Consider the following 18,651-nt stretch of genomic DNA (forward strand, 5'->3'; position numbering starts at 1 on the left):
GGAATCATGCAGTATTTGCCCTTTTCCGATTGGCTTATTTTACTTAGCTAATGTCTTCCCAGTCCATTCATGTTGTTGCATAGAGCAGGGCTTCTTTTTGAATGTTGAACAATATTCATATATATATATATATATATATATATATCTCACAATCTCCATATCTCCATTCATTCATTGATGGATATTTAGTTTGCATCAACATCTTGGCTATTGTGAATGGAGCTGCAGTGAACATAGGAGGGAGAATATCTATTTGAGATCCCGATTTTAATTTTTTTGGATAAGTGCCCGAAGTAGGATTGGTGGATCATATGGTAATTCTATTTTTAATTTTTTTTTTTTTTTTTTTTTGAGACAGAGTCTCACACTCTTGCCTGGGCTGGAGTGCAGTGGCATGATCTTGGCTTACTGCAACCACCACCTTCCAGATTCTAGAGATTCTCCTGCCTCAGCCTCCTGAGTAGCAGGTGCCTGCCACCAAGCCCAGCTAATTTTTTGTATTTTTAGTAGAGACAGGGTTTTACCATGTTGGCCAGGCTGGTCTTGAACTCCTGACCTCGTGATTTGCCCACCTCAGCTTCCCAAAGTGCTGGGATTACAGGTATGAGTGACCGTGCCCGGACCCTATTTTTAATTTTTTGAGGAACTTCCATACTGTTTTCAATAGTGACTGCACCATTTTACATCCCCACCTACAGTGCACAAGGGTTCCAGTTTCTCCACATTATCTCCAATACTTTTTAAAAATATAATGGTCATCCTAATGAATGTGAGGTGATATGTCCATCTGTAAATGAAAAAGCTATTGAAAAATTTCAATGTGATATAGACCTGAAATAATTATTATTGTGCTTGTCAAGGAAAAAGCATCCAGTAAGTAGTCGCCAGTTTCATTCTCAGATTAGGCAGAGATGAGAGACTAGATGACATGAGGGAAGGCAGATGGTGTGCTTGCAAGGGGGACACATAGGAGGACATTTTTCTGTCCAGGAGAGCAGACCTGGGGCATTCTGAGGATGCCAGTTGCCAAGATAAGGATAGTGTCATGGTGGCAGGCTTGGGAAGGGGGAGTTAGTGGGAGTGTAGATGATACTGGTTAATAGGTCTGGAGGGAGAAATTGAAGTTTACAAATTGTTAAAGATAAATTTTAATATTAGATACCTATGAAACATCCAGTCGGAGATTTGGGGCAGTAGAATATCTGAAATCAGAATAAGGAATGTTTATTACCTGAAGAACTGACATAGATAGCAAAGCTTTGAGTTTGTCTTTGACAGCATCATTGTCATTGTCATTGTCATTATTGCCGTAATCATGAATACCGGTCATATTGACTGATAATTCAGGCAGGATGCCATCTACATATATTATCTAATTTAGTCATCTAACAAACCTATAATATAGAATTTCGAAGATGAAGGAAATGAAGGTTCAAAATTTTAGATATTTTACTCAGTCATACTATTAACAATCATTCTATCTGTCAGGATCTTATAAAATAGTTAAAATAAGAATAAATGTGTATAACTTTTCAACTGAAGTCAATCTTTGAGGAAATTGGATATCATCCGTTGATCCAGAATTTCCCAGAAGACCTGAGATTCCATTATTTTTGTTCTAAAAGGATTTCTAATGTTGTTATCTGAACCCATGAACCAATTTGGACACCCAGCAGGTCTCAGAAACAAGCTTTCTACAAAACCAGTTAAAAATTAGAGACAGTTCTTTCCAAGTTGTCCATTTCCTGCTGCTTTCCAAATCATGCAATTCCTTATCCTTTATAAAAATGCTTCATGTTGAGAAGAGTTCTTATGCTTGGAAATTTTGATATGAGAATTATGTTTCTTTACTAAAAATGCTGAAAAATGTTTATGAGATAAAAATCCACATAAGGCTCTAGTGCATATTAGGATAGGCAATATTTTCATTGCTACCTCACAATGTTATGAATATAAACAGAAAACTCTCAAATAAACTTGTATCTAAGAATAGAAAGGATGAATTAAACCTCTTCCCCTCCCCTAGAAAGGAGAGGTAAGGGAGGTCCAAAGTAGAAAGGAAGAGAGAGGGAGGCAGGTGAAGAGGGAGAAGAGGAAATGGGACAGAGAGGGGATAGAGGATGGATGGATGGATGGATGGATGGATGGATGGATGGATGGATGTACGGATAGATATGCAGTTTATTTATAATACATATGCATATGTTTTAAAATTTAAAATAAGTCCCAAATTGGATCCATTCTTGATCAAAATTATATTTGACTTAGGATTTTTCAGTTTTAACTACTAGATATTGAGAAAAAATTACTGAGAATATGATATGGTAAAATGTTATTGGCACCACCAGTGCTTTGAGAGAGTAAAGCTTTAGATTAACCATTATACTTGTTTAAAGTTAAAAAATGAGATTAGGAAATGTTTACATATCAAGTACCATAACAGTTCAATTAAATTTATATTTATTTGCTATTTTATCATCAATGTTGAGTTTTAAAATCTGTTTACTAAAAAAAGACAAAGGAATTTCCCATAATATTAAAATATTTCTGTAGAATAATGATTTGTGATGCTAAGATTTATAAAGGTTTGTTTTAGGAAACACATTTGTTAAGCATTTCTTTTTTGTAAAAAAACTTTTTTGGTCCTGTGAAAGGAAAATAAAAACATGAGATCTCAATGCACTATGCCAAAAGAATAAAATTAAGCTGAAAGCTGAGCCGTTCCAGAAAGTGCCTTTCTTTTTGTTTCTAAGCAGAGAGCTAGGTATAAAAGGCTAAATATCTCCACAGGTAGCTACTCTGTGTTTACCTTATCTAATGTAAAGTGTTGATTTCCTGAGCATCAGCTGAGTATATAATTGATTAATACCCTACCTGCTCCTTTTCTCTTGCAACATGAGGATTACCATACCCTGCCTCTTTCCCATCCAGCTCACTTTTTCCCTTTAAATACTTAAGTACTCAAAATCATCTTTGAAGAAAGGTACAGACCTCTCTCCCAGGTGCATGTTTAACTGTGGCAAAATGAAATTCTAAATTGATGGAGACCTGTCTCAGATACTTTTTGGTTTAGAAATTGGTGACCAACAGAAATGGAGGTGACCCTGACCTTTGACAAATCTCTGATCGGTTATCTTATCTATACCAGCTTGAGCTATATTTATTGCTTAAACCAGTAGGACAATTTGCTGAGGCCTGGGAACTCCCTTCTCCAGTGAATCCCTGATCACGCAAAATTTGGTTAAGATCTAAGGTTTATTTTGCTGTACAACTCCTTTTCTGGAGTTTTACTCGCTTCCAATGAGGAAAGCGTGATGACGATAGAGAGCAGACAACTTTCATGATGATAGAGAGCAGATAACTTCTTTCTGGGGTTTCAGCTCACTTCCAACATTGAAGTTGAGTTTGAGTTTTTTTTTTTCTTCTCCTTCTAAAATGTTCAAGAGTACTCCATTCCTAGGTAAGTAGCTGAATTGGAGTTTTGTCTTGGAAAATCTCCTTGAAGACTAAAAGTTAAGACTAACAACCAGCTGGCTGTAAATCTCCTTACGATTAGAGAGCTCAAAAATCATATAAATTGTGCAATTGGTTCTTTTGCTTAACTTTTTTTTGTTTGTTTCTTCTGTTGTTGTTGTTTTTGTTATTACGGTCTTTTTCCCCTTTGGTTTGACCAACGCTACCTGATTTGGCAAAATCTGAAGGAAAATTCTAAATTATGGGAAACAAGACCTCTGGATTGGCTAAATTCCTGAAGCTGAAAAAAAAAAAAAAAAAAAGGAAAAACAGAAACAAAAAGCCAAAAAAGCGAAAAAAAATAATAATTTTTGACCCTCGGAGGGACTTTATTTACCTGACAAGTCTACCTTTTGCTGTCCAAGCCAAACTGAAAAAGTAATGGCAGCCACCTAACCTGTGCTGTAGTTCAGTAGCTATAATTCTGCCCTTTTTCCACCATGACAGCCTGAGTTTGTTTCCTAATCCAGTCATTTATCTGATTTGATATTGGTGTTACTTTTGAAATATCAGCAGTTTGTCCCAACTAAAATATGTTAATAAGAAATTTTTAAGGGCCTTTTGAAGAGCTCTAGTGGTTAAAAGTCAGTTAAGTTTAAAGCAAATACCCAAGATGTATATATATTTAAGAGCTTTGTCCCCTTCTTTCTTTCCTAGGATCTTGTCTTTTGAGAAAAAGTTTTTTTTTTTCCTCTTTCTTCTCAGTAGTCTGAATTCTTTTTTTTCCCATTTGCTTCTGACTATGTCTCCCTCCTCTTGCCATGATCCACTACACGAAGGACCTAACATAATTTCTAACAACCTGGGATTCCTTAAAGAAATCAGATAAGTCATCAGACTCCTTTTTGGAAGAAACCTCTGTTTTTCCTTATGGACTCCCCAAGAGTATAAACAAATAAATTCCTCTCAGATCTTAAACCACCTGCTTTTGTATTGTGTTACCTGTTTTTGTTTTTGTTTTTGATTTTTGACTAAAATAGCTATTGCTACAGAGGCTACTATTACATGCTTAAGATGACAAAGCATATGGCTTAACCACATAGAGAAATGTTGATGAAGAGTCAAACTCTAAAATATTTGAAGATATTTTTTCTGAGCCAAACATGAATGACCAATCGCCTGTGAAACCTCCTCAGGAGATCCTGAGAACATGTGCCCATGGTGGTCAGGCTACAGCTTGGTTTTTTACATTTTAGGGAGACATTAGACATCAATCAGTACATGTAAGATGTACATTGATTCAATCTGGAAAGGTGGAACAACTCAAAGTGGGGGCTTCCAGGTCATAGGTGGATTCAAAGGTTTACTTATTGGCAATTGATTGACATAATTTACCTAAAGACCTAGAACCAATACAAGCAAATGTCTGTGTTAAGATAAGGGGTTGTGGAGACCAAGGTTCTTACAGGCAAATGAAGCCCCCAGGTAGCAGACTTCAGAGAGAATAGATTATACATATTTCTTATCAGACTTATAAAGTGCCAGACTCTTAATTAATTCTCTCCTGGATCAGGAAAAAGATCTGGAAATGGAATGGAATTCTCTACAGACTGTAGATTTTCTCTATAACAGCTTTGCAAGTCCATTTCAAAATATGCCAAAGAAATATATTTTGGGGTAAAATAGTTTAATTTATTTCAGGGTCTGCTATCTGTCATGCTGGTACCTTATTGTTACAAAGACTCTGTTTTGTCAGTCTTAAGGTCTCTGTTTTAACATTAATGCTGGTCAGCTGTGCCTGAATTCCAAAAGGAGGAAGGTAATAATGAAGCATATCCAACCACCCATTCCCATCATGACCTGAACTAGTGTTTACTTTATAATAATGTGCTTGGCTGAGAGAAGGAGTCCATTTAGTTGTTTGGGGAGGCTTAGAATTTTCTTTTGTTTGTTTTACAGAAATGTCTTTGTAACAAAGTGCACTGTAAAAGCATTTCATGACCTAGTTTCATGATATCTCTCTTTTTGGAAACCTAGGATTCAGTGTGGGCTCTACCTAGAGTTCAGAGGTCCAGTTAAAAGATAAAGACTGAATTTTAAACTACCCATCTAAATAAAATTGGTTTCCTTATAAAATCCTATGGTTGATTTATATAATTTTATGTTTGACTTGGCATCCATTTTTAATTTCCCTCTAGCGCAGTGGACTTTCTTCCCCTCTCTCTCTCTGTCTCTCTCTCTCTGTCTCTCTATTTCTGTCTCTCTCTCTCTCTCTCTCTCTCCACTTGGAAATGTACATTTTACTGTCTGATTTTCACCGGAGTCATTCCTTTAGTGTGCAAATTTAGGGCTAACTGGCTGACAAGTTGCCTTGAGTAATGAAACAGGTTATCAAGAAATTGAAAGTCAAAAATAGGAAGAAAAAGAGGTTTTATGAATTTATAAGATCTAATCTGTCTGCATGTCTAATATGTCTATGTATTTATGTGTTGTGTGTATAATGTTTCACTTCCAAATATACATAAAAGAGCTTCATTAGAAAAATAAAAATTTAAACCCAAATGCTTTTTCAAGTTCATGAGACTCTAATAAAGCTTAATAAGTAAGCTGGTTTTAAAATTATTGGTAAAATAAAATTAGAAATGTCTTCAGTATTGTCAACATACATTATTGTTTAGATTTATTGGTCAAGCAGCTCAATACTTATCTCTGCTAGATATTATAAAGTGTCAAAATTTGGCATGAGGATTATAAAGCTTTCAGCCCAAAAGAGAATTAATTTGTGTGTGTTTATTTTTTTTTTATTTTATTTTATTTTTTTAGAAATAAGGCATTTAATAGTTTGGTTTAATGAAAACACCTAAATCCTGAATTATTGGCCAAAAAGCCAACATATATTTAACCTTAGTATTTTTACTTTGATAAACACCTGAAATTCACAGTTTGTAAAATTGGTTAAGAGGAAAATAATGTTAAGTGAGGACTACCACAGTTGTCTTAAACAATCTATTAAAAATAAAGTAATTGGGTAAATTTAATGAAATAAATACTTATAAATTAACTTGACATATAATTTAGAATCTAAAGTTATGTTGAATTAAATAATAGATATTTATTAAATGTCTGGGTCATTTCCAATTTTTTTTAAAAAATTGGAAGATAGTTTTGTAAAAAACTTTTATTTAAAGCAATATAGTTTTTCTCTAACTCAAAGGTTATTTCTGAAATAGTAAATATGACAGATGTAAAGAAAGTTGTAGATATATAAAGGTATTTTTTGGTAAGAAAGAGTCAAAGGAAAATAATTTAATATGAGAAAGAGTCTTGTATGGTAAATTTTTGGTCCTAAAATATAATGACCAGTTATTTAAGAAAGAGGGATATTTAGGATAAAACAGGAAGTTCAAGCATGCTGTAAATGGTTCGTGTAAGTTGTAAAAGGTTTATAAAAAGAGAACTCATGATTAACAAAACTTTATATGATCAAGTTGGCTATAATTACAAGGAAATAATACTCTTTCTAGAGATTGGGCTTTGATATGAAAAAACACTAATACAGTAAAAAATTGGTTAGAACAACAAAATTTTCTTAAGGTATTCATTTATTCTTAATACAATTACAAGAGATTTTAATTTTTTTTACTGCCAAATTCAACTTTTATTGCATCTTACTATTTTTAACTTTCTCTCTTCTTTGAGAAGGCCTTAGATAACTGTCTCCTTCAACTTTCTCATTAGCTACTGTAATTGTTTTCCCTTCAGTTTCTAACTGCTGTTGTGGCCTGACGCTAAAATGATTTTCTTAAATGTATAAAGGACGTGTTTTCATCTAATATAACATTCTGTGCTCTCAGCTTTTCTTAATATATCTAAATTGTTCTATAAATCCAAAAACTTTCACTTATAACCCAGGACACACTCTCTATGTCTAACTAATTCAACCACCATTTTCATTAGTTTGACTTAAAGTTTTCTAAATGGAGTCCACACAGGGAAAAGCAATCACACTGTGGAAGGTTTTTTTTTTTTTTTTCTTTTGATAACTGGTCTAACAGATTTTACATTTTATTTATTGAAATAATTCCTATGTCATTGTTACTAACTTCTTGATTTGCTTAGGAGGAACTGGAATTTGACAGGGTACAGTGGCTCATGCCTGTAATCCCAGCACTTTTGGACGTCAAGACAGGTTGATCACTTCAACCCAGGAGTTTGGGACCACTCTGGGAAACATGGTGAGATGCCCATCTTTAGAAAAAATACAAAAATTGGTTTGATGGGTGGCATGTGACTGTCATGCCAGCTACTTGGGAAGCTTGGTGAGAGGATCGCTTGATCCAAGAAGACTGGAGGCTGCAGTGAACCAAGATTGCACCACTGCATGCCTGCCAGGGCAACAGAGCAAGACTCTGTCTAAATAAATAAATAAATAAAACCTTGAAATTAAAAAAAAAGAAAAGTTAAGGTACATCCATGTAACATTTTATGTATTGCTTTTAAAGTCTTTGTGCTATTAAGTTACAGGGCTTTGATTCCTGGGTCTATAAAGAACAGCAAATACTGCTAAACCTTAAACACTGACCACAGTTAAAGCCTCATTTTCAGACCCAGGAGAAGATGACCAACAGAATAAACAAGTTCCTGAGACACAGGGTCAGAAATTAAAACTAATCAACCATTCTAAGCCCAGGAACTACCATGAAAGAGGTGGGCATGTGAGATTGTAAGTGCTGAATTTGAGAGAGAAAATTAATTCAGAGTTTTTCTCTAAAGAAAGCATTAATATCAAAGGCACACTGATGCAACCCCAGCATCTTGGCCCCTGTGTAAGATTAACAAGGTTTCCTTGGAGCATTAACCTACTTTTTAATTTAAGAAAAAACCAGAAGGTTTAAAAAAGACTTATCAAAACTATGTCTAATGATCAAGGTGACTAAAATTTAATATATTTGTTTGTAAGATTTGAGAGACAGATTTAATTGGCCTCCTGCTCTCTTTATTAAAACTTGTCGTTTGAGAGATTAAGTCTCCTCTCTCATAGAATAAATGTTTTTTTTCCTTGTTTTAAGAAATCATTGAGTTATCACTTTGGCTAAATTAATTAGTTATTTTACAATGACCTGTGGTTCTATTTTGTGATATCACATAACTTTTTATATTTGAAACTTTTAAAATCATATTCAAAGTTTAGTCCTTTTGATCTCATTAATTTTTTTGATATTAAGTCTCCAGAAATTCAGAAGAGACATATTTAGCTTATTTGCTGTAATAAAATCATGCAGGAAGGATTGCCAAATATAAAATGGTGTTTAACCTTCTTTGGATTATGACATTTATCTAAACGTGTGACTAGTATATGTTCCAAAATTATATGAGAGTTCTGTGATTCTGATATTTATTTGTATATGTCATCAGTAATAATTACGATATTATGTAAAATTGTTGTGTGTCACAGAAGTAACCAAATTTCCTTGTGAACTATGTCTTCATTCATGGCTTTTCTAAGATTTTTGTCATCCATAATTGTTGTTTAACTTTGATTTTTTTTTTTTTTTTTTTTGAGATGGAGTCTTACTATGTTGCCCAGGCTGGAGTACAGTGGCACGATCTTGGCTCACTGCAACCTCTGCCACCCAGGTTCAAGTGACTCTCCTGCCTAAGCCTCCTGAGTTGCTGGGATTATAGGTGCCTGCCACCGCACCTGGCTAATTTTTGTAGTTTTAGTAGAGACGAGGTTTCACCATCTTGGCCAAGCTGCTCTTGAACTCCCGACCTCATGATCCACCTGCCATGGCAGCCCAAAATGCTGGGATTACAGGCATGAGCCACCACACCTGACCAACTTTGATACTTTTATAGGGCAGTTTATAATCAGCTATAGAGCTCTGAGGCATATTTGTAAATATAAGTTTCTGATAACTTTGGAGATTGTACCATTGGAATAGAGAGAAAAACTTCCAGGACTTTCATGGACAGCCAGAGTATTCATAAGGATTATTAACTCAATATCGAGTAGAACAGCAGTTAATTGCATGAACTGAACTAACAGAAGGTTGAAATAATGTCTTACAACTTTTTACTTAAAACATTTGATGATTCTTTTTGTTTTATTTTTGAGACACACAAAAAGCTTTATCCTCTTTTAAGCTACTTATAGCTCTTAACAGTTTAGTAAAGTATATTTTTAGGAGCAAAATTTAAAACATAATTCCTTTCTCTCAACCTAATTTCTCCAAAATTTGGAAGCTATTTTGTGAGTATTATTAATTTATGACAATATAGTGATTTGCAAATGTTCAATAAAAATCTGTTTTCTTTTATAACAGAGCATAGTTGGAGACACTGGTTATTTTATCAAAGCTTTGACTGGAATAATATATTTTCACGTGGCCTTGAGAAAAAGGGGCTGACCTATAGAACTGATGAAATCTCCTTGGAAAATCTGGCCCCATACCTTGTCCTTTACAGGGTTCTGACCTGTGGTAAGTAAAGAATGTCACTTTCTGACAGATCCAGGAACCCCAATTTTTCTTGAGACCTTGAAAAGAGAGAAATTAACCCAATTCACACCGAAAGGCACAGAGAAATTCACCCACAGAGAAATACCTGAAATAAGTTCCAGTAAAGCCAGTTAAGAAAAAAACAGTGAGCTTATATGACAAATGATTATTCTTGTTGGGCTTTGCTTTTAAAATGAAACTATAGTACAGCTGCTATTAGACTCCAGCTTTGTCTAATTCTTTTCAATTATTATTATTTCCTACAACTAGATTTTAGCCCTACCTAATTCTTTTCAATTTTTACTATCTTCTACAATTTGGACTGAATTCAGTCCAAAATGAGAGACTCCACAACTTGCTAAAAATGAGCTCTTCTAACAAAGTGGGACATATCTGTCTAGGAATAAACCATCCCAACCATGAGTCATCAGACAAAACCTGAGACCAGAGACTCAGTTTCTTCTAAAATGCTTTCTCTGAAAGATTTTTTTTTAATTGGGGAAGAAATGTGAAAGGAAAATAAAAACTCAGTACCATAATTATCTATGACCAAAGAATAAAATTAAGCTGAAAGCTGAATCATGCAAGAAACTGCCTTTCCTTTTGTTCCTAAGCAGAGAGCTAGGTATAAAAGGTTAAATATCTTCACAGGCAGCTACTCTATGCTCACTTTATCTTATGTAAAGTGCTGATTTACTCAGTTCCAGATGAATACATAATTGACTATCTTGTACCTGCTCATTTTCTCCTGCAACATGTATATTGCCATATCCTCCATTTTCCCCCTCCAGCCCATTTTCCCCTTTAAATATTTAAGCCCTCAAAAACATCTTTGGAGAAAGGCACAGACCTCTCTCCCAGGTACATCCTTAACCTTAGCAAAATAAACTTCAAAATTGTTTTGAGACCTATCTCAGACACTTTCTCATTTACATTTCCTTTTTGTAAACCATGTTTATTATAGGAGATTTATTTTTCTCACCAAACTGTTCTAAGTAACCCACTGATTTTGATCTCACACATCTAATACATACAACTAGTTAAAAACACGCAGAGATTCACCTATTACTGGAGGACTGAAAAATTTGCTAAGAAGAAGAAAATTTTCTTTAGAGCATTTCCCTAAGGTCTATAAATTAACTTATTTTTAATGAGTCTACATGGTATACAAATTGGTTTATGCTCAAACCAATGAGTTTCAATTCTAGGTCTTCCATACAATGTGTAACTTTGAGTAAGGTACTTATTTTTCAGAGCTTCAGTTTTACCATTTGTACAAAAATAAAATAAAAATAAAAGGATAGCACAAGTAATATGAAAGATAAAAAAGTAAAATGGACAAAGCAATTTTAGAATAACAACTAGTACATGTAAATAAAACATATCTATTGAATAAAATGAATGAGTAAACATGCTTAACATTATTCTCAGCTCATAAAGGGTCACAATACATGTTTACATTTTTTCACTCTAAGAATTACTTTATTTCCATTTTACAGCTATAATAGATATTTTTTATTGACAACTTTTGAATTGTTTAGGACAAACAAACAGCTAATTTCTAAAAATCCATGGTCATCACCTTTTCCATGTTCAACTCAAACCTACCTTCCCTGAGAATCTCTCACACTCAACTGTCTTCTCTCACCTATTATATTTGTCTTGTAACAATGATTTGCTTTTGTTGACTTGCCATTGTTTCCAAGCCATTTTAAGTGTCTCTGCTTTCTCTTCTGGACCAGATTCCTTCTTCAAAGACAGGAAGGTGTAACATCTACCAAAGTGCTAAGTGTATGGACACACAGCAGGTGGGCAGAAACAAAATTCATGTAACCTGACCTAGGGGACAGGCACAATTTCATCACCACCAGTTGTGTAGAGACTGTGTGCAATGTAACTGCCTTCAGTGGCATTGAATAAACAGCACAGAATAAAGATGTCACTCTTCTTTAACATAAAATATTATAATTTTAGAAAAACAAAAAAAAACTAGTTATATCAAATTGAAAAATGAAAACCCAAGACAAATATCCTGTCATACTGAAATGAATCAAACCAATTGTTAGTAATAACCATGAACAATTATTAGATATTTAATATGTGGCTGACGTGGTACTGAGTGCTTCCAAATGTAATGTCATTGAGTGTTTCTCATTAAAACTTAAAGAATTAAATGACTGTTACTCTCATTTTACAGATGAGGCAAAAATATATAGATAGATTAAATACACATTCCAATTCACCTCTACTAGTAGCAGAGGTGGGATAACAATGGTGTTTCTAACTCATAGCATGTTTTGCCTTTTTCATTGTGCTTTGCTGCCTTTCAAAGGTCACAAGACTTTATTTATTTAGAAAAATACAGACGGTTTATAGGTAACCAGCTGCACAGGGAGTACAATAAAATGGAAGGAAGAATCTAGAAGGATCTGTCGACTTTCTGATTCATCTCTAAAAAAAAAACAAAGGCCTCTAGTTAAAGCTAACAGAAGCTCAAGGTAAAAGTCAAATCCTTGTTTGTAAGACCCTGATGATCTAAAAGCGATGACTGCTCTGCTTCTACTAGCTTTCTCTCAATTCCTGAAAGACCAGAGACTTTGACTTTCCTAACTTCAGTATAATAACATATTCACACAATTCCCCATATGCAAGATTAGTCACTCTGACTCTCTAAAAGGAGCCTATGTCTACAACAATTTATGGATTTAATAAGGAGTCCTATGTGGGGCTTTGTAGTGTGTGTCATGTAGAGAAGAGGAGGGCAGACAGACTCATCTGGCATATCAGAAATTCTGTTGCAGCTAAGCAACCCAACTGAAACAATATGCTTCCCCATGCTTCTCGTCGGTCAAACCTGTTTCAGTGTGGTGATTGTGCTTCCTACAACCAGTCAATCCACAAGTGTAGTTTAAGACAATTGCATTTCAGTGTCATGAAGATGCAGCTGTGTTATGGCCCCCAGATGGATATTTTGGTGCTTGAGATTCATTTTGTTCATTGTCTAGCAGGAGGTGGAGGACTGAGTCTTCTCATGTCCAACTTTGCTTGAAAAAGGGATGACAGTCAAGAAAACCATTATTTCAAGTCAATAACTAAACTTAATACAAATGAATGCAATCCTTTCCTAAAGTTTTTTAAATAATGCTTTATACAGACACCTTACTTGCAAATATCAAGCCCAAAAGTTCCACTTCCAAATCAGGTGGAGAACACCAAGCTATGAAAACTCTCAATTTCCTTTGACATTGAAGCTTCACTTCCTTGATGTGGCTGCTAGATGTTTGTTCCCTTTTCTCACACTGCTCCAAAAGTTGTACCTCATTTCAGGATAATGGCATCTTCCTGCAGAACAGTGCTATTCTTCAGGCTGAAGCCCGTGATTTTACATGGAGTTCTGCAGCCTTCCCATCTGACCTTCTGATTAGGACCTACAGTCCCACTGTATCTCCCTAAACTCCAAAATGCCCACCGCAAGTATTCTGCAACTCCCTATGACTCTTTGCAGTAGCACACGTGGCTTCGTTTCTCATGCTGTGTTCATGTTTATTCCCCTGCTTTGCCAGCTTCCAAATATTCCACGATTTTTGTATATTTTCCAATATTTAGGGTTAAGATGAGGGTTATAGAAGGAAATAATATTGTAGACTCTGTAACAATTCACCAACCTAACTAGTCTTTTTTCATTTTCTTCTCTCCCCACTCTGTGCCTGGATTCTGTTCTTCTGAGACCTCCACTCCTGACACAGTGCCTGCCATTCACAGGTAGCCCACTGGCAACTGTGCTCCAGCACCCACTTCACTCTGCTTCATCCACCATCTTTCCATACTTAGGCTTACGTTAATTGTACTTTCAAGGTATCCCCGTATTCATTTTGACCCAGAGGTGCGAAGAACATTAACATTTGTGTCTCTCTCCTTTTTTGCCTTCCAGTATCATGAACAATGAAATGAAGAAGCAACAAGCGAGCCAGGCTAAAAAACAAGGAAACCATTTACCCTCCATACAAGCTACATCTAAGGATGGAATTGGAAATAAAATGTATTCAAATAACACATATGTATCCATGCTTACTTTAGAACATTTTATAAATGAAACAAATGGTCTAATGTTTTTTAAAAAGTGAACTTTTCCTTTGCTCAGTTTTCACATTGTTTAAAACCAGCAAACTTATTTCCATGTAAAAAAATGACTAAGTCAAAACAAAATTGTTAACATTCATTTTTCCCTAATTAGGGGCTTCATTTGTAAAGAAAATATTTAATTTAGATAATTAGTAGAGTGAATAATGAGGATTTAATTAAATTTCGAAGCTGCTTCCAGGTCCTAAAGTTTAGATCACTGAAATATCTATAATTGAACATTTGGCATTTAGATAATCAGGGCAGTATGAGAAGCACGGTCTTTATTAGCACTGTTTTTCTTCAGATGAGCTAAAGGTCCCCATGGGTACTTATTGTATATTGTGGTCTAGAAAAAGAATACTTATGGATCTGTCCTTGCAATATTAATATTCATAATTTCCCCCTTGGATAGTCATCTTCATGATAATATACTTCATGATTAATGTAGCCAGTTGTCATGAAGAAACACAGGGTTTTTACAGTATCTCTACTCAGGTTCTTCAGCAGGTAGTTTAAATAATTCATGTTTTCTTGTTGATACTTCCATCACCTCTCACTAATTATTTGGAGTAACATTAAGGAAAGCTAAGCTCTGACAAGTAAAGGAGATCACACTTGCAACTTTCACCCTGGGTCTCCTGTGTATGAACTTTTATCATCCTCAGCTTGAGATGTTTCTAGTTTTTATTAACATCAGTGTGTAGATGCAACAAACATTAAAATGATCCTGTCTCTTGCTTATGTAAAATGTCTTTTCTTTGTAGGTTTTCTTCAGAATTACATTATTCTATGACAGCGACCATGTATGAAAGCAGAAGAAGGAAATTTAATAGGTGAGGCTGGGCAAGCATAAAGGAAGGGATTGGTCAAATTGCAAAAAGGAGATTCAGGCTGGGTATGGTGGCTCACGCCTGTAATCCTAACACTTTGGGAGGCTGAGGTAGGTGGATCACTTGAGGTCAGGAGTTCCAGGAGTTCGAGACCAGTCTGTCCAACATGGTGAAACCCGTCTCTACTAAAAATACAAAAATTAGCCAGGCGTGGTGCTGTGCACCTATAATTCCAGCTACTCAGGAGGCTGAGGTGGGAGGATTGCTTGAACCCAGAAAGTGGAGGTTACAATGAGCTGAGATTGTGCCACTGCACTCCAGCCTGGGTAACAGAGTGAGACTCTATTCCCCCCCACCCAAAGAGAGAGAGAGAGAGAGTGAGAGAGAGAGAGAGAGAGAGAGGAGAGAAAAGGGGCTGTTTTAGTCCATTGCTACTGCTTACAAAATATCTGAGTCTGGGTAATTTATAAATATAACTATTTATTTTCTCACAGTTCTGGAGGCTGGAAGTTCAAGATGAAGGTGCTGGCAGATTAGGTGTCTGATGAGGACTGCTCTCTGCTTCCAAGATGGCACCACTTGCTGCATCCTCACGTGGTAGAAGGTGGAAAGGGCTTGCCTAGTTCCCTTCTGCGATTTTCTAATCCCACCCCTGAATGTGGAGCCCTCATGGCCTAGTCAACCCCTAAAGACCCCACTTCTTAATACTATTCCACTGGGGATTAAGTTTTACATGAATTTTAAAGGGACACAAATATACAAACCATAGCGTGTACCCACTGAAATTTGGTGAATGAATTGACCAATCTGGGGTTGTTCTCTCTATTTGACCTCAGCCCTAGGCAAAAAAAATGATCCAGTCTGTGAATGTTCCCATCTGTGAAGTAAAAAACAAACAGGCAAGTGAAATGTGAAAGCCCCTGCACTTCTGGCTATCCCCTGACTATCCATTACCATTGACTGAGAATGGGTTCTGCTCTTCCATACCACCTCTGCCACTAAGAGGGCTTCAGTCAATGATCTTATCTTTTATTATCTCAAGAGTGTGTTTTTATGAAAAGACAAGAGTTAGAGAAGGGTGAGAAACAGAAAGACTAAACAGTTTTTCAAGTTACCAAGTCCTTCACAAGTATTGTCTCAGAATTCTGTGAGATAGTCACTGTTCTTATCTACATGTTAAAGATGGAAATATGGAAGCTGAGGGAGCATAAAATACTTTCTTAGGGCCACATAATGAACAAGTTGTAAAAGAATAGGTTTGAACCCACATCTATATAACCCCAAAGTGCACACTTATGCCAGTTACCCTCTCTCTCTAGCTAGAGATGGTAATGTATACAAAGACATAGGGTCATGTAAAAGCAGGGATTGGAGGGACTGGAAAATGAAGTGCATTAATGACATGGACTATAATTTCAAGTAGCAGCCCTTACAAAGGAACTTTCTAACCCCTTGGATTGTGCCCAAAAAAGCCAGTAGCCACTAAATCCCTGTGGTAGCGCTGCTAGCTTTCAGTTTCAGTGTCACCTTATGCGTATGTGAGTGTGTGTGTGTGCCCAATATTATACACTTTTATCTATTGTCATGAAAAATCTGAAATTTAGCTAAATTGATCTGAGTTCAGGGCACTAAATAGGCATTTTAGTTTATTTTCAGATAGTTTGATTTTCAAAGAGACTAATTTATATTCTGTTTGAAGAAACAAAATCTAATATAGCTTTAGAGTACCATTCCTGTGGAGAACAGGTCACATCCAAGGAAAACAGCCTTGCTTTCATAACCTTCAGGTAACATGCATGGGTCCCCATAGAGACAATGCCTTCGTGAGCAGCAAGAGTAACAAACTCATTTGGTGAAGAAGCAGTCTTTTGGAATTAGGCAAAAGAAAAATAAGATTATTGATAGGAAAATACAGAATAAAAAAAATTTATCTTGAAATAATCATAGTGAAGAGCAATGACTTGATAAATGTATAGGCTTATACTCACAAGTGGTACTTATTACACTCATTTTTCTGATTAGAGAAAAAATGATTTTTATTTATTATTTAAAAATAGAAACATATTAAGAAGCAGAAAAATGTACTTACAATCCCAATATCAAGAGGTAATTTTATTGCTACTACTAACCATTGCAGTATAGACTGGGCACAGTGGCTCACACCTGTAATCTCAGCACTTTGGGAGGCTGAGGCAGGCAGATCACAAAGTCAGGAGATCGAGACCATCCTGGCCAAGATGGTGAAACTCTGTCTCTACTAAAAATAGAAAAATTAGCTGCATGTGGTGGTGCATGCCTGTAATCCCAGGTACTTGGGAGGCTGAGGCAAGAAGACAATCGCTTGAACCCAGGAGGCGGAGCTTGCAGTGAGCTGAGATGGCACCACTTCACTCAAGCCTGGTGACAGAGCAAGACGCCATCTCAAAAAAAATAAAAAAAAATAAAAATAATTTTAAAAATGCAGTACATTACCTTTCAATCTTTTCTTTTCTAAAACACACATTTACCCAGTCAAAATTCCATTCCATAAAAATTTTAGCTTACTTATTGATTGTTGTTTCCTACATATCTTGGATGACAGGCAGCAATGAGCTTGTGCAGCAGCCCTGGCAGAGGCTTCAGCAGTTAGAGGAGGACAGGTTCCTCAGAATCTCTTATTTCCCCCGTGCTACCTGGACTCCAGTAGCAAAGCAGCAGCACCAGGCCTGCTTCTAGATCTTGGTTTTCAGTGCTGGATTCATGCGAGACCCACCTGTGGAGTTTAAAAAATTCGAGTGACTCCCAGGCCCTATCCCAGAACAATCAGCGCATCTAGTGTTCATGACTAAAGGAAGGACACAAAAAGGAATGGCAGCCCCTTTGAATACCTCCAGATAAATTTTATAAAAATGCCGTAAGCATTTGTATAGCCCCAATGGCTATGACTATGTTCTGGCTATTGTTTACTTATTCTTAGGGTGAATTGAAGGTTTTCCTGGTCAAAGAGCTATAGTTCCAAAGGTAGCAATAATAATAATAATAACAATATAATATATTACTGTAAGCAATTAAAATAATGTATATGTGTATTATATTATATATTATAATAGTTATATATTTATATGATATTTGTATAATAAATTATAATTATTAATGTTCAATTTTCTTTTCTTAATTTGAGGTGGAGCGATGATGATGGGCTTCATATTTCACTGGTATTGTGATTAAATATCGCTGAAAGTTAACCTTTTATTCTGAAACTCCACTGTCCTTTTTATCCAAAATGATCAGGAAACGTGGAGAGAACCAAAGGAATTGTAAGCAAAGCTCTAATAAATTCTTGAAACTTCAAAGACTAAAGTATTACTATTCAGACTTGATAGCAACAAGACCAGCTCCCTCTAGGATCCAAGTGCTATCTTCTCACCACTTGATAACAAGTCATCCTATGTGTTTGAGAATTTCATTTCCAACCTCAGAGTCTACCTTTTACAAAGTGATGTGAGTAAATACTACACAGGGCATATCTGTTACCTCCAGTTTTATCACCAGCTGCTTCAAGCTCCATTTTTAGAACAACCACCCAAGCATCCCTGGCATGATCTGCAGTCTGAAAAGTTGATCCTTCGGCCAAAGCATTGGAGATCTCTGTCCTTGAAGCATGATGGAAAGAACATTATAATGTGCTGTTAACAATTAACATGGCAGTAAAATGTCAAGATATTGATCGTTAGACTCATGTTTCTCAATTAACAAGACTTATACCA

General features: G+C 35.7%; 1 long non-coding RNA gene across 1 annotated transcript; it reads left to right on the top strand.

The window, feature by feature from the left end:
* Window positions 1-9,787: 9,787 nt before the first annotated feature.
* Window positions 9,788-14,908, top strand: LOC126955087 (uncharacterized). Its single transcript, XR_007725807.1, has 3 exons — window positions 9,788-9,935; window positions 13,885-13,992; window positions 14,840-14,908. It is a non-coding gene; the product is annotated as an uncharacterized LOC126955087 (long non-coding RNA).
* Window positions 14,909-18,651: the final 3,743 nt, after the last annotated feature.

The sequence above is a fragment of the Macaca thibetana genome, chromosome 5 (genome assembly GCF_024542745.1).
Source record: "Macaca thibetana thibetana isolate TM-01 chromosome 5, ASM2454274v1, whole genome shotgun sequence".
NCBI lineage: Eukaryota > Metazoa > Chordata > Mammalia > Primates > Cercopithecidae > Macaca > Macaca thibetana.